This window comes from Papaver somniferum, chromosome 3 (genome assembly GCF_003573695.1).
Source record: "Papaver somniferum cultivar HN1 chromosome 3, ASM357369v1, whole genome shotgun sequence".
In the NCBI taxonomy this organism is placed as follows: domain Eukaryota; kingdom Viridiplantae; phylum Streptophyta; class Magnoliopsida; order Ranunculales; family Papaveraceae; genus Papaver; species Papaver somniferum.
Genome location: NC_039360.1, coordinates 204,123,616 through 204,146,656, shown reverse-complemented (window position 1 = coordinate 204,146,656; position 23,041 = coordinate 204,123,616). Strand labels below are relative to the sequence as shown.

Below are 23,041 nucleotides of genomic sequence, written 5' to 3'. Positions count from 1 at the left end.
CAGCCAAGACATCTCGAGCAATTTTGGAAAGTATTGGGTACGTAGGGGCATGATTCTTCCACCACATCAATAAATCAAAATGTGTTTCATCATCACCTTCTTCAAGCAATGGTTCATCTAAGTACTTCTGCAACTCTGACTTATGAATATCAACAACACAATCTTGCATCATGTACTCCTTGAATTCCAGTTGAATTTCATATTTTGAAGGAGCTTGAGTATTCTCATGGTTAGATGACTGTGTTCCACTGGTAGAGGAGTTGATAAAATAATCAGGAACAAAACCACTTGAAGACTCATAAGCTGAGAAAAGAGTATCCAATTCTTCACGAAAAACCTCCATTTTAGATCTACATAGCATTTCACCATATAATTTCTTGTAAGTAAACTCTACCAACCGCGCCTTATATCGTGGATCTAAAACCATCCCAATACTCATCAACAAATTACTTGTACTCCAATATTTGTCAAACTTCTTTCTCATTTCCTTTGCCATTTCTCTAATATAACTGTGGGTACTCCTTTCCCATGTTTGAATGTTGAAGTTAACTTGAAAAACACTTAGAAAGTACATGTTGGTTGTTGGATATTTAACCCCTGAAAATTTCTTTGTGATATCATAAAACACTTCCAAACACTTGCAGATAACTATGCCTTGTTCCCACTCTTCTGAATTCGGTAAACACTTGAAACTATTATCTAAATCTGCTAAACGCATAAATCCTTGGCGCAACTCAATAGCACTCTTTAGCATCAGATAAGTAGAGTTCCATCTATTGTCTACATCAATAGATACATACCTTATAGGAAGCCTCATTTGCAGCAATGCACTTTCAAATTTCTCTTGTCTACCTTGTGAAGACCTGACATACTTGACACATTCACGAATTCTTGCTATAAAGCCTGCAGCTACTGCCATTCCATCTTGCACAACTAAATGTAATATATGACAACTGCACCGCATTTGAAACATACTCCCTTCAAGAACCAAAGATCCCTTACTATTAAGCCAACCCTTGAGTCTATCCATCATCACATTATTAGCAGAAAGATTATCAGCAGCCAAAGCAAACCATTTATTATCCACATTCCACTCCAAAGCTATGCTTTTAACCGCTTCTGCCAAAGCTTCACCCGTATGTGGACATGGCACCAAAACATATGCAAGTGTTTTCTTATGCAACTTCCAATCATCATCTATATAATGACATGTAACACAACAATAACCATCCCGTGTATGTTTCGATGTCCACATATCAGTCGTGAAACTGCATCTAGAAGTCAGTGAATCTAAAGTCCCTTGTAACTCAGCTTTAAACACAGCATAAATCTTCATAATGTCCTCTCGAGTTGTATTCCTCCCAAGTATCTTGGCCCGGGTTGAGAGACTTCACAAACTCTCGAAAATATGGATAGGTAACCAAATTAAAAGGTAAGTCATGCTTTGCAATCATTTTAGCAAGAAGGTCTCTGGAAACTTCAGGATTAAATTTCCAATTAGCTAATTTTGTACCTTGGTTACCTGTAATCACGGTACTTATTTTTCTCTGGCCAGGTTTATTCTCAGGTTTTTTCTTGCAGACTTTTAAATGGTTCCTCAAGTGGCTTGTTCCTTTTGTACTCCTCGCAGGAGTTTTAAACTGACAGTGATCACATACTGCCATTATTTCATCCACCACCTTCCCATCTGGCAAAGTCTTCTTCTCAGTAGGGCTGTCAACGGTAGCTATCGAAACGGATAATTGCTATACCGTATCCGTTACCGTTAATTTTATCGGATATCCGTTATCCGATAAAATCCGACGGATATTGAAATTTTTATTCGCTATCCGTTCCGTTAAGAGTAACGGATATTCGATAATATCCTTTAATTATCCGTTTCCGATAATAAATTAAAAACAATTAAAATGTTGAAATGAAAAGAGAAGAACAAATCTGCAGATCTTTTTCTTACAGAAAGGAATGAAAAGAACAACTGAAAAACAGAGTATATGTTCTGCTGTTCATTCAAAAAAAACAAACAAGGATATACAAAAGTTGAAATTCCTTGTCCTGATCTTATCACACATTTATGCCTTCCTCCAAGCCTTTTTTTCTACTTCCATTCTATCCCCTCCTTATAAACATACCTGCAAAACCATGAAATGAGTTAGTTTGTAGTAAACTAAAAATTGTAGTAAATGAATAAAACACAACAATTGATCTTATCAATTGTAGTAAACTAACTAAATTATTACATGATCCAAACAAAACACAACAATACAACATACAGTTTGCCAAGAGTCAAAAGACCACTTCATGCGCATTTCAATCCATCTAAAAACACAACAATACAACATACAGAACCCTATATCCTAATTCAAACAATAAAAATAAAATCAATTCTCATGGCAAAGAAGAAACTCAAACTCATCCAAGATATATGAACCAATTCAGACATACAGTTCTAGGTTATACAGGCAACTCATTAATTCAACATGCAAGGGATGCAAAATTACATGATTCAAAAGAAGTCAGAGCCTCGTACCTGCAGTACATGCAACTATGCAAGGGATGCAAAATTCAAAAAGATATTATCTGCACTGACTGAGAACTACAGCTAAGCTTGTTCATTGTCATCGTCTGAAATAACAAACAAACAAAAAAAAAAATCATTTGCGAGACAAGGATGTTTATAAATGATTTCACCAATATAAATATATAAGTTAGAGGTAAACCTATAAGCTCAGGCAACCAATCATTTAAGCAAAGTAAGGCTTGAACAGCTTCTGGAGCTAGTGAACTCCTATGTGTTGTAAGTACCCTACCGCCGTCACTAAAGGTAGATTCTGATGCTACAGTTGACACCGGAACAGCCAAGACATCTCGAGCAATTTTGGAAAGTATTGGGTACGTAGGGGCATGATTCTTCCACCACATCTAAATCAAAATGTGTTTCATCATCACCTTCTTCAAGCAATGGTTCATCTAAGTACTTCTGCAACTCTGACTTATGAATATCAACAACACAATCTTGCATCATGTACTCCTTGAATTCCAGTTGAATTTCATATTTTGAAGGAGCTTGAGTATTCTCATGGTTAGATGACTGTGTTCCACTGGTAGAGGAGTTGATAAAATAATCAGGAACAAAACCACTTGAAGACTCATAAGCTGAGAAAAGAGTATCCAATTCTTCACGAAAAACCTCCATTTTAGATCTACATAGCATTTCACCATATAATTTCTTGTAAGTAAACTCTACCAACCGCGCCTTATATCGTGGATCTAAAACCATCCCAATACTCATCAACAAATTACTTGTACTCCAATATTTGTCAAACTTCTTTCTCATTTCCTTTGCCATTTCTCTAATATAACTGTGGGTACTCCTTTCCCATGTTTGAATGTTGAAGTTAACTTGAAAAACACTTAGAAAGTACATGTTGGTTGTTGGATATTTAACCCCTGAAAATTTCTTTGTGATATCATAAAACACTTCCAAACACTTGCAGATAACTATGCCTTGTTCCCACTCTTCTGAATTCGGTAAACACTTGAAACTATTATCTAAATCTGCTAAACGCATAAATCCTTGGCGCAACTCAATAGCACTCTTTAGCATCAGATAAGTAGAGTTCCATCTATTGTCTACATCAATAGATACATACCTTATAGGAAGCCTCATTTGCAGCAATGCACTTTCAAATTTCTCTTGTCTACCTTGTGAAGACCTGACATACTTGACACATTCACGAATTCTTGCTATAAAGCCTGCAGCTACTGCCATTCCATCTTGCACAACTAAATGTAATATATGACAACTGCACCGCATTTGAAACATACTCCCTTCAAGAACCAAAGATCCCTTACTATTAAGCCAACCCTTGAGTCTATCCATCATCACATTATTAGCAGAAAGATTATCAGCAGCCAAAGCAAACCATTTATTATCCACATTCCACTCCAAAGCTATGCTTTTAACCGCTTCTGCCAAAGCTTCACCCGTATGTGGACATGGCACCAAAACATATGCAAGTGTTTTCTTATGCAACTTCCAATCATCATCTATATAATGACATGTAACACAACAATAACCATCCCGTGTATGTTTCGATGTCCACATATCAGTCGTGAAACTGCATCTAGAAGTCAGTGAATCTAAAGTCCCTTGTAACTCAGCTTTAAACACAGCATAAATCTTCATAATGTCCTCTCGAGTTGTATTCCTCCCAAGTATCTTGGCCGACGGGTTGAGAGACTTCACAAACTCTCGAAAATATGGATAGGTAACCAAATTAAAAGGTAAGTCATGCTTTGCAATCATTTTAGCAAGAAGGTCTCTGGAAACTTCAGGATTAAATTTCCAATTAGCTAATTTTGTACCTTGGTTACCTGTAATCACGGTACTTATTTTTCTCTGGCCAGGTTTATTCTCAGGTTTTTTCTTGCAGACTTTTAAATGGTTCCTCAAGTGGCTTGTTCCTTTTGTACTCCTCGCAGGAGTTTTAAACTGACAGTGATCACATACTGCCATTATTTCATCCACCACCTTCCCATCTGGCAAAGTCTTCTTCTCAGTAGGGCTGTCAACGGTAGCTATCGAAACGGATAATTGCTATACCGTATCCGTTACCGTTAATTTTATCGGATATCCGTTATCCGATAAAATCCGACGGATATTGAAATTTTTATTCGCTATCCGTTCCGTTAAGAGTAACGGATATTCGATAATATCCTTTAATTATCCGTTTCCGATAATAAATTAAAAAACAATTAAAATGTTGAAATGAAAAGAGAAGAACAAATCTGCAGATCTTTTTCTTACAGAAAGGAATGAAAAGAACAACTGAAAAACAGAGTATATGTTCTGCTGTTCATTCAAAAAAAACAAACAAGGATATACAAAAAGTTGAAATTCCTTGTCCTGATCTTATCACACATTTATGCCTTCCTCCAAGCCTTTTTTTCTACTTCCATTCTATCCCCTCCTTATAAACATACCTGCAAAACCATGAAATGAGTTAGTTTGTAGTAAACTAAAAATTGTAGTAAATGAATAAAACACAACAATTGATCTTATCAATTGTAGTAAACTAACTAAATTATTACATGATCCAAACAAAAACACAACAATACAACATACAGTTTGCCAAGAGTCAAAAGACCACTTCATGCGCATTTCAATCCATCTAAAAACACAACAATACAACATACAGAACCCTATATCCTAATTCAAACAATAAAAATAAAATCAATTCTCATGGCAAAGAAGAAACTCAAACTCATCCAAGATATATGAACCAATTCAGACATACAGTTCTAGGTTATACAGGCAACTCATTAATTCAACATGCAAGGGATGCAAAATTACATGATTCAAAAGAAGTCAGAGCCTCGTACCTGCAGTACATGCAACTATGCAAGGGATGCAAAATTCAAAAAGATATTATCTGCACTGACTGAGAACTACAGCTAAGCTTGTTCATTGTCATCGTCTGAAATAACAAACAAACAAAAAAAAAAATCATTTGCGAGACAAGGATGTTTATAAATGATTTCACCAATATAAATATATAAGTTAGAGGTAAACCTATAAGCTCAGGCAACCAATCATTTAAGCAAAGTAAGGCTTGAACAGCTTCTGGAGCTAGTGAACTCCTATGTGTTGTAAGTACCCTACCGCCGTCACTAAAGGTAGATTCTGATGCTACAGTTGACACCGGAACAGCCAAGACATCTCGAGCAATTTTGGAAAGTATTGGGTACGTAGGGGCATGATTCTTCCACCACATTAATAAATCAAAATGTGTTTCATCATCACCTTCTTCAAGCAATGGTTCATCTAAGTACTTCTGCAACTCTGACTTATGAATATCAACAACACAATCTTGCATCATGTACTCCTTGAATTCCAGTTGAATTTCATATTTTGAAGGAGCTTGAGTATTCTCATGGTTAGATGACTGTGTTCCACTGGTAGAGGAGTTGATAAAATAATCAGGAACAAAACCACTTGAAGACTCATAAGCTGAGAAAAGAGTATCCAATTCTTCACGAAAAACCTCCATTTTAGATCTACATAGCATTTCACCATATAATTTCTTGTAAGTAAACTCTACCAACCGCGCCTTATATCGTGGATCTAAAACCATCCCAATACTCATCAACAAATTACTTGTACTCCAATATTTGTCAAACTTCTTTCTCATTTCCTTTGCCATTTCTCTAATATAACTGTGGGTACTCCTTTCCCATGTTTGAATGTTGAAGTTAACTTGAAAAACACTTAGAAAGTACATGTTGGTTGTTGGATATTTAACCCCTGAAAATTTCTTTGTGATATCATAAAACACTTCCAAACACTTGCAGATAACTATGCCTTGTTCCCACTCTTCTGAATTCGGTAAACACTTGAAACTATTATCTAAATCTGCTAAACGCATAAATCCTTGGCGCAACTCAATAGCACTCTTTAGCATCAGATAAGTAGAGTTCCATCTATTGTCTACATCAATAGATACATACCTTATAGGAAGCCTCATTTGCAGCAATGCACTTTCAAATTTCTCTTGTCTACCTTGTGAAGACCTGACATACTTGACACATTCACGAATTCTTGCTATAAAGCCTGCAGCTACTGCCATTCCATCTTGCACAACTAAATGTAATATATGACAACTGCACCGCATTTGAAACATACTCCCTTCAAGAACCAAAGATCCCTTACTATTAAGCCAACCCTTGAGTCTATCCATCATCACATTATTAGCAGAAAGATTATCAGCAGCCAAAGCAAACCATTTATTATCCACATTCCACTCCAAAGCTATGCTTTTAACCGCTTCTGCCAAAGCTTCACCCGTATGTGGACATGGCACCAAAACATATGCAAGTGTTTTCTTATGCAACTTCCAATCATCATCTATATAATGACATGTAACACAACAATAACCATCCCGTGTATGTTTCGATGTCCACATATCAGTCGTGAAACTGCATCTAGAAGTCAGTGAATCTAAAGTCCCTTGTAACTCAGCTTTAAACACAGCATAAATCTTCATAATGTCCTCTCGAGTTGTATTCCTCCCAAGTATCTTGGCCGACGGGTTGAGAGACTTCACAAACTCTCGAAAATATGGATAGGTAACCAAATTAAAAGGTAAGTCATGCTTTGCAATCATTTTAGCAAGAAGGTCTCTGGAAACTTCAGGATTAAATTTCCAATTAGCTAATTTTGTACCTTGGTTACCTGTAATCACGGTACTTATTTTTCTCTGGCCAGTTTTATTCTCAGGTTTTTTCTTGCAGACTTTTAAATGGTTCCTCAAGTGGCTTGTTCCTTTTGTACTCCTCGCAGGAGTTTTAAACTGACAGTGATCACATACTGCCATTATTTCATCCACCACCTTCCCATCTGGCAAAGTCTTCTTCTCAGTAGGGCTACGTTACGGGTATATGTATATTACATATATACCCTCGTTATCAGATACGGATAATTATCCGTCGGATACTAACACAACCGAATCCGTTACATTAATAGGTGATTATCCGATATGATTATCCGACACCGATACCGATATCCGAAACTTCGGATAATATCCTAACGATTCAAACGAACTCGAACGGATAGCGGATATTCGGGTATCCATTGACAGCCCTAATTTTTAACTCATACAAGAGGGTTGTTGAGACACGGAAATCCCTTATCTTTTCCTAATATATACTAGTAAGGCCACATGTGCCATGCACATGTTTGAATTGGATTCTTTTAACAACACCAAATTTGATAATAATGCAAAAAAAAGATTCTTAAAATAAAAATTTAATATCCTTGTTTGTACTCATTACGTAGATAATTTAAAGAGCTTTCCAAATATATTAATTTTGCAAAAATCCGATGTGTATTTTTAAAAATATCTAAGTTTTAATTTTTTTGATCTATTTTTAAAACAATGGCATTCCTGTAAATATACAAATATTAACTAAAAACTTAGTTAATGGAGGTATTATTGTCATGTGAAAAGACTTCACCAAACAATTATCTCTTTTCTTTATATTAGTAAGATAAGATGGAAGTTTTTTCAAGACGGTATAACTAAAGTACTTCGAGACATTAGATTTTATTTTAGAAGTTCAAATTAACCTAATGGTTATTTGCGCTTAACCATTGGGCACTTATTAACCATCATATCTTTAACTGCTCCAATCTTCTGTATCGAACCATTGGGCGATTTCGTGATTTAACTTTGAATCGCGATTATACCTTGAATTACGGTGATGTGGCTACTGTTGAATGTTGAATTGTGAAGGATAATGACTTAATATAAGGGAAATTTTTATAACATTGTACAAAACAAAACTTTTGTTGAGCCAGGTGAATGGCCAAACACGTTTCTCCACTATAGGAAAAGAAGTGGGCGGTTGATCATCAAGCGCTAGAACTGAGAACATCCACCCGCGTGTGAAGGTTAAACTCGGCATGTAAAGGTTACACTCGGCGTGCGATTCACAACCATGGGCGTGAGAAGCAAAAACGCCAACGGTTAAATATCCAACGTCTCTTTTCCCAACGGCTATAATTTTCAAAATCTATAAATTCCTTCATCTGAATTCATTTTCACTCACACCACTACTATCTCTTCTTCTGAAATTCTTCTTTTTCTATAATTTTCAAAACCTATAAATTTCTTCTTCTAAAACTCTTCTAAAACTCTTCTAAACCAAAATTTTCTTAATACAATATGAACAACTTCATAAGAAAGACGGTCAGTAGTACAAGGCACAAAAGAGATTGAAGACATGAATCGGTACCCCGACCTGCCACAGATGTGGAATATACTCAATATCGGAAAGCAGAGTTTGCTTCACCGAGTATCGTTGCTGCTCCATCATTAGTCCAAGGTCATGTGTCGGGGCATCAAGAGCGATCTGAGAGTTTTTATAGAATGAGAGGTGGATTCTTTTTGACTTAAAGGTTGTTTATGATGGTCTACCCCCTGCAGTCCGAGAAAGGGTTGATAAATATTCCCTGGCGTGCGTCTTATAGTGTGAAGCCTAGAAAACACAACAACAAAATTGCGAAAGTATTGGTAAAAAGGTGGTGGCCAACGACGCACACGATCCATTTTATGGATTTTCAAATTGGTAAGTTTGTTTAACTTAACTTAAAATTTATTTTTTAAATAATTATTATTAAATAATCAAAAGAATTAATTATAGTTGATATTATTCCTGTAATAAGAATTACGCCCCTTGATTTGTATTTCATTTGTGGGATCCCAAATGGAGTGGGAGATCCTGTACCATACAACCAAAACAAATGGATATCAAATAATAAATGGTAGACACATCTTCCCTCGTTTATGGAAGCACGTGTATGTGAATATCATAAAGATTTGAAAGATGGTGGACTATCATGTTCAACGTTTAAGTTTTTCCTTAACCAAAACAAAAACTCAACAAATGTAGATGACTATCTATAGCTCAAAAGAGTGTTTATCTTATGGGTACTGGGTCGGACGTTCTTTCCAAACTCAACTATTGTTTCTCATATTGGTTGGCTTGAAGCATTAGAAGATCTTGAAAAAGCACCAGTTTATGACTGGGACTCTGCAAATTTAGCAGAAATGTACTATGGGCTAGATCAAGCGTCCATTGGTATAGCTAATTTCACTGGTTTCTGAGGCATTATAGAGGTAAATATCCAAATTATTATTTTTAAATTTAAATAATTTTTATGAACAAATGTAGATTAAGTCAAAATACTAAAACTATGGAGTAATTTGCAGTATTGGTGGTATTCCTACTTTCCTGTTGGTAAACCAATTCTTAAAGACAATACCCATAGATTTCCAATTATGGACATGTACCTCACGACCAACTGGACGAAGGACACTGGCAGCGACATCTCGGGTTCCAGTTTTGTTCAGAGGTTTCAACAGATAACTCGGAGCCACAAGAACATTGTTGTTCACCCTTACAGTAATTAACCTGAGTATCGTGGTAATGATGCAGAATGTATTTTTGATTATTATAGAGTTGTTTTTTTACACTCCAGAAATGGATGTAGGGGTCTGGTACCTGGGAGAAAGACTGTTGTACCAGTTACAAGGTATATATGCACTTGCAATTAACCGCCACCACAGATGCAAACCTCTGCATCAGATTTTGATTGGCTGAGAATAATCCCGTGGGAGATGTATAAACTAAATACAAAGAGGAATATTGATGAAGTGCAGTATGTCACCAGGTACTTGTCGATTGCGAAGCCTGTAACTGGGAGATACAACATGTACATCTATGGGTTTGATTTCCCAGGGTTATCACGCCTGGCTCATGATGCAAATATCGTTCCTATCCAGCCACCTCCGAAAGATCCATGCTTTATGACTTACCCCGCCACGGGTGCAAGTTCTTCACCATCTTCGTCAAATATGCCGAAATCCGTTGAGAGATGCCAAGTATTACTTCACAAGGTGAGCCAACCACGATCCTCATTGTCCCTAGCTATGAAACGTGATTATCTCTACTACAATGTGGCTGCCAGTAATGAAGAGTTGAAGAGACAACTTAACGATATGTATTGGATGAATCGACAAATGGAGGCTACACACTTGGGTGTGTGTCGAAAATGGCAGACGGACACAATGTTTGGATTAGGTCCAACTATAAATGCTAGTGGGCGTTCACAGTCTTCTGATTCTACCAGGAGCAACAAATCATGGCACGAGAGTGATACAATGGTGGGAGAAACACAAGTATGACACAATACTTCACCACAAACTGTGCATGTATCCCAACCTCAAGTAATTCAGCCAGATCTTAGGCGTATTTCATCATCATTCTTGCTATTCAATCCAAATGATGCTTGCTACACTGTTACACCACCACCACCACCACAACAACAAACATATTATATATTTGGAGAACCGAGTGCTTTCCAATCGCCTAGTGTTCTTCAGCCAGTTTTTTCCCCTTATGAAAATTTAACAAATATGTTGGCAAGTGGGGATATCCCAGGCCTTGGAGAATGGCTGACTCCAGGCCCCGAAGATAACGATGAGCGACGTTAAAGAGATTATAATTTTTAATTCTGCTACATTTGTAATTCTAGTTTTAATCAATTAAAAGTACGTCGATTTGTTTAAGTAAAATTACATATGTTTAAAATTAAGCGTTTTATATTTTACTGAATTACATATGTTTAAAATTAAGCGTTTTACATTAGCTTCACTGATGAGAAGTACTAGGTGGAACTACAATTACAAGGAAGGGGTTGAAATTGTTCAACACCTTATGGATTCGAAACATTTTTCGAAACGAAAAGCCAAATTTTTTCATCTTTGTCGTTCAGCTAAAGATCTTCTTACCATCTCAGCATCAATTTCACCTCTCAGTCTATATCGATTGGCTTGCATAGTTAAAGCTACAAACTCACTTACTTCTTTCTTATTTGCACTAAAACTATTTTCTATGTCGCATATAGCACGACGACTCGGATTACGTGTGTCACTGCAAAACCCGTCGTGAATAACCGCCCATAAATTCACTCATGGATAGTTTGCTGAAGCAAGCTGAGTAAATAAAAAAACATAGTTTATGCAAATAGATTCATCTTCTTCTTCAGTATACAGAGCTCGCCGAACTAAGAAGGGCCGAGACATCTTCTTTTGACAAATTTGTTTAACTGAAGAATTGAAGATTTTTTTTTGAGCTCAGAGAATAAGAGTAAAGAAGACTAGAGGTGTAGAATGTGTGAACTTAGAGTTGAAATGAAGGGTATTTATAGAACTCAAATTTCTAGCAGTTGGATGACAAGATTTTTCAACTGTTCAGATTTAGCCGTTGGCGGTTATGGATCACACGCTGGCGGATTCACTTCAAACGCTGGCATGTGAAGGAAAAACTGGCGGCTTTGGGTCACACACTAGCGGTTCTAGGTCATACGCCAGAGTTTTTGGTGCAACCGCGCGATTTTTCATCAAGCGCGCGTTTAGTCTACTGCTGCACTAAACAAACCTTCAAATTTGTTGGTTTTCCCGTCCGTTTTTCATGTTTGTTGAGTCCATAGTGGAAGCAAAATGAACAAACTACAAGTTTGTTGAGTCCATAGGAACTGCTCTAATGTAACAAACTATCCTTTCGTGAATTTCTGTGCGGAAAGGAAATTAATGAATTAGTGATGAGTTGTATCTTCTTTTTTCGAATAAAAAAATTTCACTTCATTGAGTTACTGATACTACGAACTTTATATAATTTAAGTATAAATAACCTCAATCCATTTGTACCTGCTTCACTTCTGTGAGTTGATTGTGAATCTTAAGAGTTATCTATGTTTCATATATAGTAATCCGCGTTTTCCTGTTCTTTCTAATCCACTAAATTCTGAACTAAAATCATCAATACGTGTAAATGAATATTTGATAAAGTTGCTAAAAATGCCAATCTTTTTCAATCTGTTATTGGACTGACATACAGATGACGGAAGACCTTGATACACTGAATCTTATTTATTTGTATTATTTTACATGTTCAAATTGTAAAAAATATTCTTTTTTATATTGCTACTTATAGTCAACAACTAAGCATATATAGTTACCGACTAATAAAGGCTCACTTTAATCTGTGAAGCTTAATAACATACCGACAATTAAATTAATAATATAATATATAATTAATTAGGATAACAATGAACATACTAAAAACATACCAAAATTAATTAATAATATGTTTTTCTTTTGGTGTTTACCAACTACTTTAATGAATAATAAATATAATACACGCTCTATTTTTCTTCTTTTTTTTCTGAAAAAAACTTAATATACATCAAAAGTAGAAAATAAAAATCGTGATTGGTATAGAATTTGATCTAATGATCTTACAAACATCATATATAATTAAAAACTTAAAATAAATTTTCTGCAACTGCATTCTAACCATTCTCTGTATATAAATCATATTTAACATAATAGGGTTAATTGGATGTTTGTGATTTGGAAATAAAGCCAAACCTATTAACAAATCTGCATTTAACAGAAGTGTTAGGATCAAAACTACTGAAATCGGTGTCTGAATCGGTCGGATACCGCTAGAATCGGTTTCTTATGTTGAGTCATGTCGTTAAAATTATACTCCTTGTTCGTAACTGACCTAATACTTTTTGTCCATGAATGTTTTCTCACAAAAGTAAAGATAGTTGGTTTTAACTTATTTGTTCGTAAATGACGAGAATGGAGAAAAATATTTAGGAAAAATCCTTTGTTAATGTCCAATAAAATCCTTCTTTCGTAGTTAGAGAAAGGTCGTTCATGTTGTTCTCTTGGAAATGACATCAAATGGGCGAGAGTTCAATTTGAATTTGTGCTTAATTGATATATTTTTGTGGGGGATGCAACCGTGGAATTGTAGGTGTTAGAGCACTGCTCAGTCGAACTCGCAAGCGTTGTTATCTCAAGCTTGTTTGTCAAATTTAGTTGATCAAAACTACTCCCTCTGTCCATTTTTATCTGTCCTAATTTCTACTTTATACCCTTTCTTTTTTATAATTATAAAAATCAATTTTAATATAAACTTAATTCAAAATCATAAATATCATCATCATTCATAAGGAAAAAATCCATTCAATATTTTTTTATATTAATTGCGATTCCTTTTTTAAATAAAAACATTTATGGGTAGTTACAAAATTCTTAATACTTATATTTATACTTAGAATTTTTAACACTAATCATTTTAATTTTGGTAATAACCTAATATTAAATAGGCTACTCAAGGGCTAGTCATGACATTTTATAGGATTTCCTTAATATCTTGACAAAGTCAAAGCGGACTCTTAATTTAGGACAGAGGGAGTATATACTTGATTTCTAGTCTACTTATAGTTATGTCTCGGGTTAGGATAAAAGTGTGTAGTTGAGCATTAGACTTCACGGCGTTCACCAATTGAAGAAGAGGATCTACTAAAGAGATTGGAGGAATTTCATCAACAAAAAATATGTGGAGACTAAAACTTATCTATCACTCATAAGTTTATTATACTAGTTTTTCACCCGTACGATGCACTGGTCAGTGTCTCTCTTATAAAACATTTTTTCAATGTTTTAAAGTTGATTTCAATGAAAACCAAAAAATATTAGTATACATTTAATGAAAATCCAAGTGTCCCTAAAATCCAATAATATGTTAATAAAAATGAAATGTAATAGAAAAGAGAACTAGACTGTTATAGGCTACCAAAAAATTATCTCCCTTTCGTTTTTTTTTTTCAAATTTTGAGATTCTATAAATTTCTAGAGCTCCTTATCTTTTGTTTTTTTAATATACTATTGTCTAATTATTTTATGCCTTTACTTCTTTAGCAGAACAGTCATCAACATCGCGATGCATCATAGACCAAAAAAAATATATATTCGTTCGCTTGACTTTTTTCATAAATTTTTCCATCTCGATAATGTCATTTGAATTTTTTTAGTAATGGATATTCGTAGAGATTTTCTTCGAAAACTTAATGACATACTTATGGTTCTCTTTCTCTTTAAAAAAGCCTAAAATATTATCATATGACAATCAGTCATAAACTGAATTAGAATTAATATATCATAGAGAAAATAGAATTTATTACAAAGAGACAAATAAGGAGATAATTATTTGAATTATGTATTTGAAAAGTGAAGTGTAATCTTGTATATCCTGGAACATGCCTAGATTTACCGTTAAAAATTTAACCATAAAATCAGTCATAATTACCATACTTTGATCTTAATTTTTTTCTTGTGATTTTCATATTGACTTTTTGAGATAATTGCATGTATCTAGTTTGTTCTCCCTATAAATTGTTTACTAATTGGTGTTCTTTAAAATAACGGCAGGAGTGAAGCAAACATAGTACTAATAGTAAAATCATGTTACATTGGAAATACTTTTCTTTGTTCAATGGCCTTGTATCCCATACACTTTGTAATTTTTGTAAAATCCTTACCTTCCCCCTTCGTGATGCATATACAAATATGGACTCGAAAATCTGACCATGTCCATTGCCTCTCGAATAAAGAGAATATCAAATTTATAATTTTTATCCCGGACTACTTAAAGTCTCCCCGTCATAAATCAGAAGTTTGTGAAAGAACCATTAATTAATTATAAAGTGATTTATAAAATTAATAGCTTATACAGTAGAACCTTTTATGGTCCCAACTTGGAGCAGTAAGAAATAGTAATAACCTTTTCGTTTTAATATTAATGATTTTTTCGAGTTCCGCCTTAAATAATTTACCTCCGAATAGTAATAATCAATATTATATTAAAAAATATACATTTAGTTACATTAACTTTATGATTAAACAAAATACTTATTTATAGTTGTTTGAGAAAAGAAGTAATTTTTTGGATTACAACATCTTTTAACTTGTGATTTCATCAACTTAGACACTTTCTTGTTGAAGCCAAAATATTTCCAATTTTTCGAGCATGTTTAAAGCTTCCAAGCTTCTTGGAACTACGAATTTCAAGATATATACATGTACTTGTAAATATTTGAACTATAAAAACGTATATATATCATGATTCACGGATTGTCTATTTTTACAAATACATTCCACATACATTGAACTTAAAGTTTTATATTTTCTATGGGTACCTCTTTATATTAACAACCTTTCCTTATATTGATAATAATTTTGTGGATGCCCAAAAGTATTAATATAGAGATGTTCTACTATAGCAATTATTTTCATAAATTCAATTAAACAGTAATTTTATATTATAATGCCACGTAATATTCTTAGAATGTGTAATTAGAAATCTAAAAACTACAACCTTAACGCATTTTGTTTTTCGGGGCAATGTGTACATATCAATATTTTGAAAATATGAGTTTGCCCGTAATTGAAATTTCTAATCAGTTTTAACAATTTGAATATGCATAACTGCATTGGTCTAGATGACCTTTTCCGAGCACTATATTTAAAAACATATAATGCATAATCGTCTCCGTCCCATTTAAAGTAAATAAGAAGTCCAGTATTAATAATAGAGAATATAGAGAATTTGATCTAAATAGTAGTCTAAGAAGAATATCATATATTTCTGATCTATACATATGAGCGAGTCTTACATTAGTACGCTGTATATGAGATGATGTACTGCAAGTTTATCATATTTATGTTTACTAAATTGTATCCACTCTGTACACATTTTCTCTGACCAAAAAATGGTCATTGCATGCCACAGGCCCGAGTACCCGAGATACTTCAAAGAACCATACCAACAATGAACAACTGCTTATATAGTTGATGTCATAGAGATCTCTCAAACAAAAAGTAGAATGATGTCAAATTACCCACCAGAATGAAATGGACACTTTAAACGGTTGAAAATTTTAATTACACAGTACAAGTTTGATTTTGTCTTTCCATAGTCAGTTTCTTCAAGAGTTTTTAATACTTCCGAGAACTTTTCAACTGAACTTTATGTTCTTTTAGGCCGGAAAGTGGCATCTTGGGCAGTTGTACGTTCTTGTTCCTGGACTGCTGGTACTACTAACTTATAAAAAAAACTGATTATAATTAAAACAAATTTAAAACTTGCTAAGACTCAATTTTTATATTCAGAATAACATTGAATCAAACACTTAAAGAACCAATAACCCAAAAATCCGATAGCAATCGGTAATTAATTACTTACATTCGATGTGGAACCAACATCTCTGAATCATCATGACCCTACATGTATAAGATTTTGAAGCGAATAAGATCCGATTCTGCGAGTCATAAAAAAAAAGTAATCAATTGCAAAACATGGAAGACAATCCTTGATGCATGAGAGACCCTTACTATTTGGTAAACCAAAATTTACAGAAAACACTGCAGAAGAAATTGGACAGTTGAATGAATGAAAAAAAATTACTATCAACCTTAGTTTTGATTTTTTGAATCAGATAGTACTTAAGTTTTACCTGAAAAATATTTGCACAATGAATTTATCGCTTGATATTGCATTAGTATGCTCGGCTACAACAACTACGACAGCTGCATGCATGATCGAAGTACCTGCACAACAAATAATAATACCAAAAACATAGAACCTTAAATTGTAAGAAGAAAGACCTTAGTTCTTGATGCTTTGATGATTTCTGGTATAGATATCATAGTACGAAGATAATAAATATATAAGAAAACGCTAGCAATTTTTCTACTGAATCTAAGACCCGAGTTACTCTAGCAGGGGAGACACATTATCAGAACTTGTAGAGCCTAACATCCGTGGCCTATGATCATTCTCCATACTGCGAAGAAACACCCCTCCCAAAGATCTCTTTTGTCGCCGTGATTAGTCTAACAAACAACAACAAAAAAAAATAGAAAATGAAAAAAATTAAAAAACAACAATCATACGAACACGTTCAGCAATACAATTGAACAAACCTTTATCTCTTGAACTAGAGAGAGGTGAAGCAGCAACAACCTGAATAAAAAGCAATATTATAAGTGTTCCAACTCGACTTATGCATAATAAGACCTGCAAAATAAAAATGGACTTTCTATATTTGCGAATGAAGAATGAGTTTGATACCTTCAAATTGCTCGTCGTATGACCACTTACCTGCAGAATAAACAAACGAAGACAAATAAATCCGCAAGAGAGAAAAAATCGTAGCGACTGCATGATAAGGGTACCTGCAAAATTATCAAAAGAAGTTGATCAGACAAAAAAACTGCAAGAGAGAAAAAATCATAGAAGATAAGCAACGTGAACCCAATAAGATTTGGGTTTGCACGAGTACTTTATACACTAAGATACAAAGCCACAAATTCTATAAAATAAAGACTTCATTCTGGAAATAATATAATTCCGTGTCCAAAAATATCTTTAGTTTCATATATTAGACATATATTCTCATTACAATATTTTTTGCAAAAATATAATTAGTTATGTAGTATATTGTTTCACACGGTTTGGGAACAAAATTGATCTTCTCTTTTTATGTAAGGAACATTATCACAAAAAATAATTAGTATGAAAAAAATCTATGACTTTACATTTTTGGATATCCCAATTTATTGTTGGTATATATTTATCAAAATGGTATCGCAAAAAATATCTAGGTATAATAATTTTTTTTTTTTTGGAAAATGAATAATATCACAAAAATTAATGTTGAATTCGATTTGTTATTGTGTATTCCATTTTTTTTCGACGTATTTCATTGTCTACTTATAACTCGAATCGTGCTTTGAGATCCCATGATTTTTATTAATGCTTTTGTTTTTCGATTATTGGACATGATTAACAATTGATTTTTACGGGGAAGAGGCAACACGACTTGGTCTACGGGTAAGTATTTAGAACTCTATGTGTGTAGCCATCAATCTAAATTTCATCAAAATCAGGGTTATTTTGACTATTAGTAACTGGAAATTGTAATCAGGTTAGATTTATTTATAATATTTGTAATCGGACAATGGACGTTGGACATTTTTTTTGTGATCGATTAATTTTACGACGAAATCATGATGACCGATACATATTTCGATGTGATTTTATTTCAATTTTTGTGAATTTTAATGTTAGAATTAAATATATTTTTATATGATTCTTTGATATATTTTTGGCATAGTATAAGATTTTAGAAAATTTAGTTGTTTTAGGTAAGAAAAAGTTCTTGAATGTGATTGGCCGAAAAAATATATTGTGGGGTAAGAAATATTCTTTTTAAATTCTATTGGTTGAAACATTTTAAATTTCCAAAAATAATAACAACGGTAGGGACACAATCAACCAGGTGCTCCGATTAATGAGAGCGCTCGAAAAAACTCTATTTTTGTATAGAGGATTCTATCTTCTAATGAGACTAAGTCGTATAGCTATATAGATTTTTACATTATACACATTTGAAATTTCGACCCGAGTTTATCTCGTTTATATATTTATCGAAATACATGTTGGAAGCTTTTTAGTTTTAGCTTAAGTTCATCATCTACTTGACGAGTTTAGTTGTAGACAATTTATTTGTTGGAAACTAAATATTAAGTCAAGATGATCATGTGAAAATTACCTTGAACATCTTACATGATTTGTATGAGACAATCATTTGATGTTAACTTGGGAAGTTCCGTATTGATCGAAAATTACTTGAAGCTAGTGGTATATTTAAGATTACCATTGTTGTCTTCTAAGAATGTTTCAATAATTAAATGAGAGTTTTAGAACTACTACCAATGTCTGGATATAACGCAATATGCGTACCTTGTATGCGAATTGTGAATACTAGTTCAGGTCTGGAACTCTTGTTTGCGAACTGTGTTTGCGAACGAGTTTAACTGTCAAAGGTCCGGAACTATGGTTGCGAACGGCTAAGACTAGGTAAGTCCGGAACTGTGGTTCGCGTACTCTGTTTGCCAACAAAGTGGTTAGGTTATAAAACAGTAAGTATGACAATTCATAGTCATGAACTCAGGTTCGTTTGCGAACTCAGTTTTCAAACTAAAGTCCCTGGAAATTTAATGAAATAAGGTATGCAAACTTGTTTTGCAAACCGTGGCATTATGTTCATGAATTGGTTCTTGTATAAGTATTTTGTACAACTACAAACCAAACCGAATGTTCATGAATTTGTTCTTGTATAAGTACTTTGTATAACTACAACTACAAACCAAACATAAGTTCAAGGATACAATAACTAAAGACCGTCCATTAAAACATTATAAGAACATATCCTCACCCAAGAATACGACCTCCACCTCGGCCTCGCTGACTTTCCTGACTTCCCTCACCACCTGATGTCCGGCTTCTCTTACGACGACCTTGACTTCCACTATCTATTTGGGAATCAATATCTTTTCTTTTCTCCTGGATTTCCTTTCCTTGGATTCCTCCACCTTGACTTCCTTTACCCCGTTCAGCACATTCTTGTCTTAGTTGCTTAGTTGTTTTCCTGGTCCTCTTACTTTGCTTAGCCAGATCAACAAACATTTTCTTCGCTTGTGGATTCTCAATATGTTGGAAGTAATCAGTGTACATACGATGTCGTTGAGCTTCTATCACTACTCCTTTGTCGGCCGAGCAACAAAATCCCTTGATAAGAATCTTCATTTGTTCCCTCTATTTGCATTCAAATTAACAAACTTAAATTTGTATGTATATGAATAACACAATTCCAAAAATAAATACTTACTAGAAGATTAAGAATGGTAGAATCATCTCTAGTGTCATATGTAGAAGCCGAGGAAGATGCTTTGTTGCTCCTCCGACTGCCAACAAGATTTATCCGTACCACCTGAGGGTGAAAGAAGCCTTCGTACCATTGTTAGTAATTTGGTGTTTCCTCGTGACCTTCATTCACAAGCTCCCAAAAAGAGACGTCTACCTTGCTATCATACTTGTGTTTATCATTCCAATGCTCGGTCTTAGGTTCAGGATCGTAAACCACCACTAAGTCCGACTCGTCAAAGTCGCATTTGTTTAACTCGTGCTTGAATGGTGGTTCATAATCCTCTTCGGGTGAATCTTGAATATACCCGAACTGACGCATGATTCTCATCGGATTGTACATTGAAAATCCATAAGGGTAAAATAGAGGGCCATGGTAATGCACGACATCTTCCATAACGCTCACCCTATCATTATTATAAGGATCAAAGATTACCTCTTCAGCTGTGATGTTGTCCAATTTTTGGCGCATTTCTAACAACGCTCCCTTTTGTTCCTTATCCTGACATCCAATGTACAAGTATCGGGTTCCTCCTGGTTTAGTTTTTTTCCAATCTGAGTTGACTGAGATGTCTGGATTATCTTTGAACAATGAAAGGAAATGATCGTAAATCCACACCTATATTGACATCAGAAAAATAAAATAAAATAATCTGATAAGTATAAAAAGATTCAAAGAACGAAAAAACATAAAGAGAGGAAAAAACTTTGTTCAATCTAATTACCTGGAGTATAGACGAATCGCCATTCATTTGAGAAGTTCGTTACCGTGATGCCTTTGATAGCTGACCATTCAAATGTGCTATTATGGAAGTCCCCCAAGAGTACTTGTTCACATCTTCCAAGGGATCCAAAAGCTGAAGAAGGTTGGCGCCGACCCTGTTACCTTTTCTGTCGGGAAATATAACCGACACAAGTACGTACAACAAATACCCAGCCGTCGCATAACGACATTCCATATCAGAGAGACCATCAACTTTTTCTTTGATTAGTGTCCCAACAAACATCTCCTTAATCTCTATAAGTTTAAACTCTTTCTTCGGGTATTTCTTTCCCTTAACGAAAAGGCCATCTGTCGTCTCTTGATCCCAGCCAAACAATTTCTCGACCAATGCATAAATTTCTTTCCAACCAAGCCTTTTCTTGAAATTGTCATTGGTGGATTTTCCTTCGACCTGCAGCCCTAATATCTAATCTGCATCAGCGGGAGTCAATACCATCTCGCCAAAATGGAATTAGAATGTATCGACTTCGTCGTAAAACCTCTCACAAAAACTTGATACTACAACCTTGTCATATGCAATCACAGAGATCACAACGACAATATACATACCATAGTTTTCAACAATCTCTTTGACTCTTGCACATTTTTCTTTTAGATCCCACAAGTCCATTTTCACATAAGAAGATTGCCGCCTGAAAAGATGTACGACATTCTTATGATCCTAAAAAAAAAAACAATTAAATATAATTTTTTTTTAGAAAGTTAACATCAACAAATCAAATAAAAATCAAAGTTGAAATTGTTACGATTGTTTCATAGTTGGTACGAGCCCACGTTCCAGGATATCCAAATAGAACTTCGAAGCCATCTCTCGGTTCTCCTCTGGCTCTCCCACTGCGAAGACGTTCCAGCTGCAAATGTGAGGCGGGAATGTGTCTCACGCTGGCTGCAATTGGGGCTCTAGGCTCTGCCTGTACCGCCGGTGCCGCCTTCGTCTGCGAGGCAACCACATGAACACCACCATCATTACCTTCATCATCCTCCCCCTCCTCCTCATCATCACCACCACCACCACCACCACCACCATTACCATCATTACTTTCATCCTCATCCTCCTCATTATCATCATGACCACCACCACCACCATCACCTCGACCAGAACCACATTACCACCACCACCATCACCTCGACCAGAACCACCATTACCATCACCACCATCATCATCATCATAATATTCACCTCCTACAAGAATCTCTTCTTGTTCCATACCTTCTTCTTCATCGCTTCCGGAAGAAGATACAACAGGGGTGGAAGAAGCTGACAAATCCGACGACTCGTTACCTTGATTTTTAGGTTCGCGGATAGAAAAGGCTACCTCACTCGGACGTTCTCCGCGAAATAGACCGGCTGCCAAGTATTTGGCGTGCCGGGGAGGTTTGGAAGGATGAGTGGGCATGTGTTTCTTGCCTTTCTTTTGACTATAATAGTACATGCACAAAAAAAGAAAAATAAGTCAAGGATTTTATGCTATCATGACAAGGGTCGTCACCAATTGTTTTTACACATAAACGACTTCCAAGGAAGATATGAAGATTCTATGGAAAAAGGCGACGACCCTAAGCTTCACAATGACGACTTGATGCGTGTCGTAACCACAACAAATTAATTAATATTTTTCCACCTAATTAACAAGTAATATAGTGTAGTCAAGTTCGTTCCCACGAGGAGCAAGAGGTTTTAGTTGTTTAGTTGTCACAAAAAAGGGGAGATTGGTTTTAGATTTTAAAAACAAAAGAAAATAAACAAAGCAATTTAAAAGTTTAAGTTGAAATCAATAAGAAATATTAGATTAAGGAATCCTTCTTCGTTGCAAAACAATAAATCAAGTTATGTTCTTTTCCACTTTTTATTAGTCACAAATTATCACCAACCGTAGGTAAAGCAGCTAGCTCAGTGCTAAACCCCTAAATCTCTAGTATCACCGGATACGGAAGTTCTCGACTACCGGATTCTATTCACCAAACCACCTAGTAGTAGCTCACTCAAGATGTAATTTAGTTAAACGCATTAAGATTTATGAATTTATTAGGTTGATATTAATAGTTAGACTCTTAGCTCAAGGTCTACTTG

General features: G+C 34.8%; 2 long non-coding RNA genes across 2 annotated transcripts; both read right to left on the bottom strand.

Moving 5' to 3' along the window:
- Nucleotides 1-2,046: 2,046 nt before the first annotated feature.
- On the bottom strand, nt 2,047-2,901 carry LOC113362046. Its single transcript, XR_003365514.1, has 3 exons — nt 2,718-2,901; nt 2,528-2,622; nt 2,047-2,129 (listed from the first exon to the last, which is right to left on the bottom strand). It is a non-coding gene; the product is annotated as an uncharacterized LOC113362046 (long non-coding RNA).
- A 1,954-nt stretch (nt 2,902-4,855) lies between these two features.
- LOC113362045 lies at nt 4,856-5,756 on the bottom strand. Its single transcript, XR_003365513.1, has 3 exons — nt 5,573-5,756; nt 5,383-5,477; nt 4,856-4,983 (listed from the first exon to the last, which is right to left on the bottom strand). It is a non-coding gene; the product is annotated as an uncharacterized LOC113362045 (long non-coding RNA).
- Nucleotides 5,757-23,041: the final 17,285 nt, after the last annotated feature.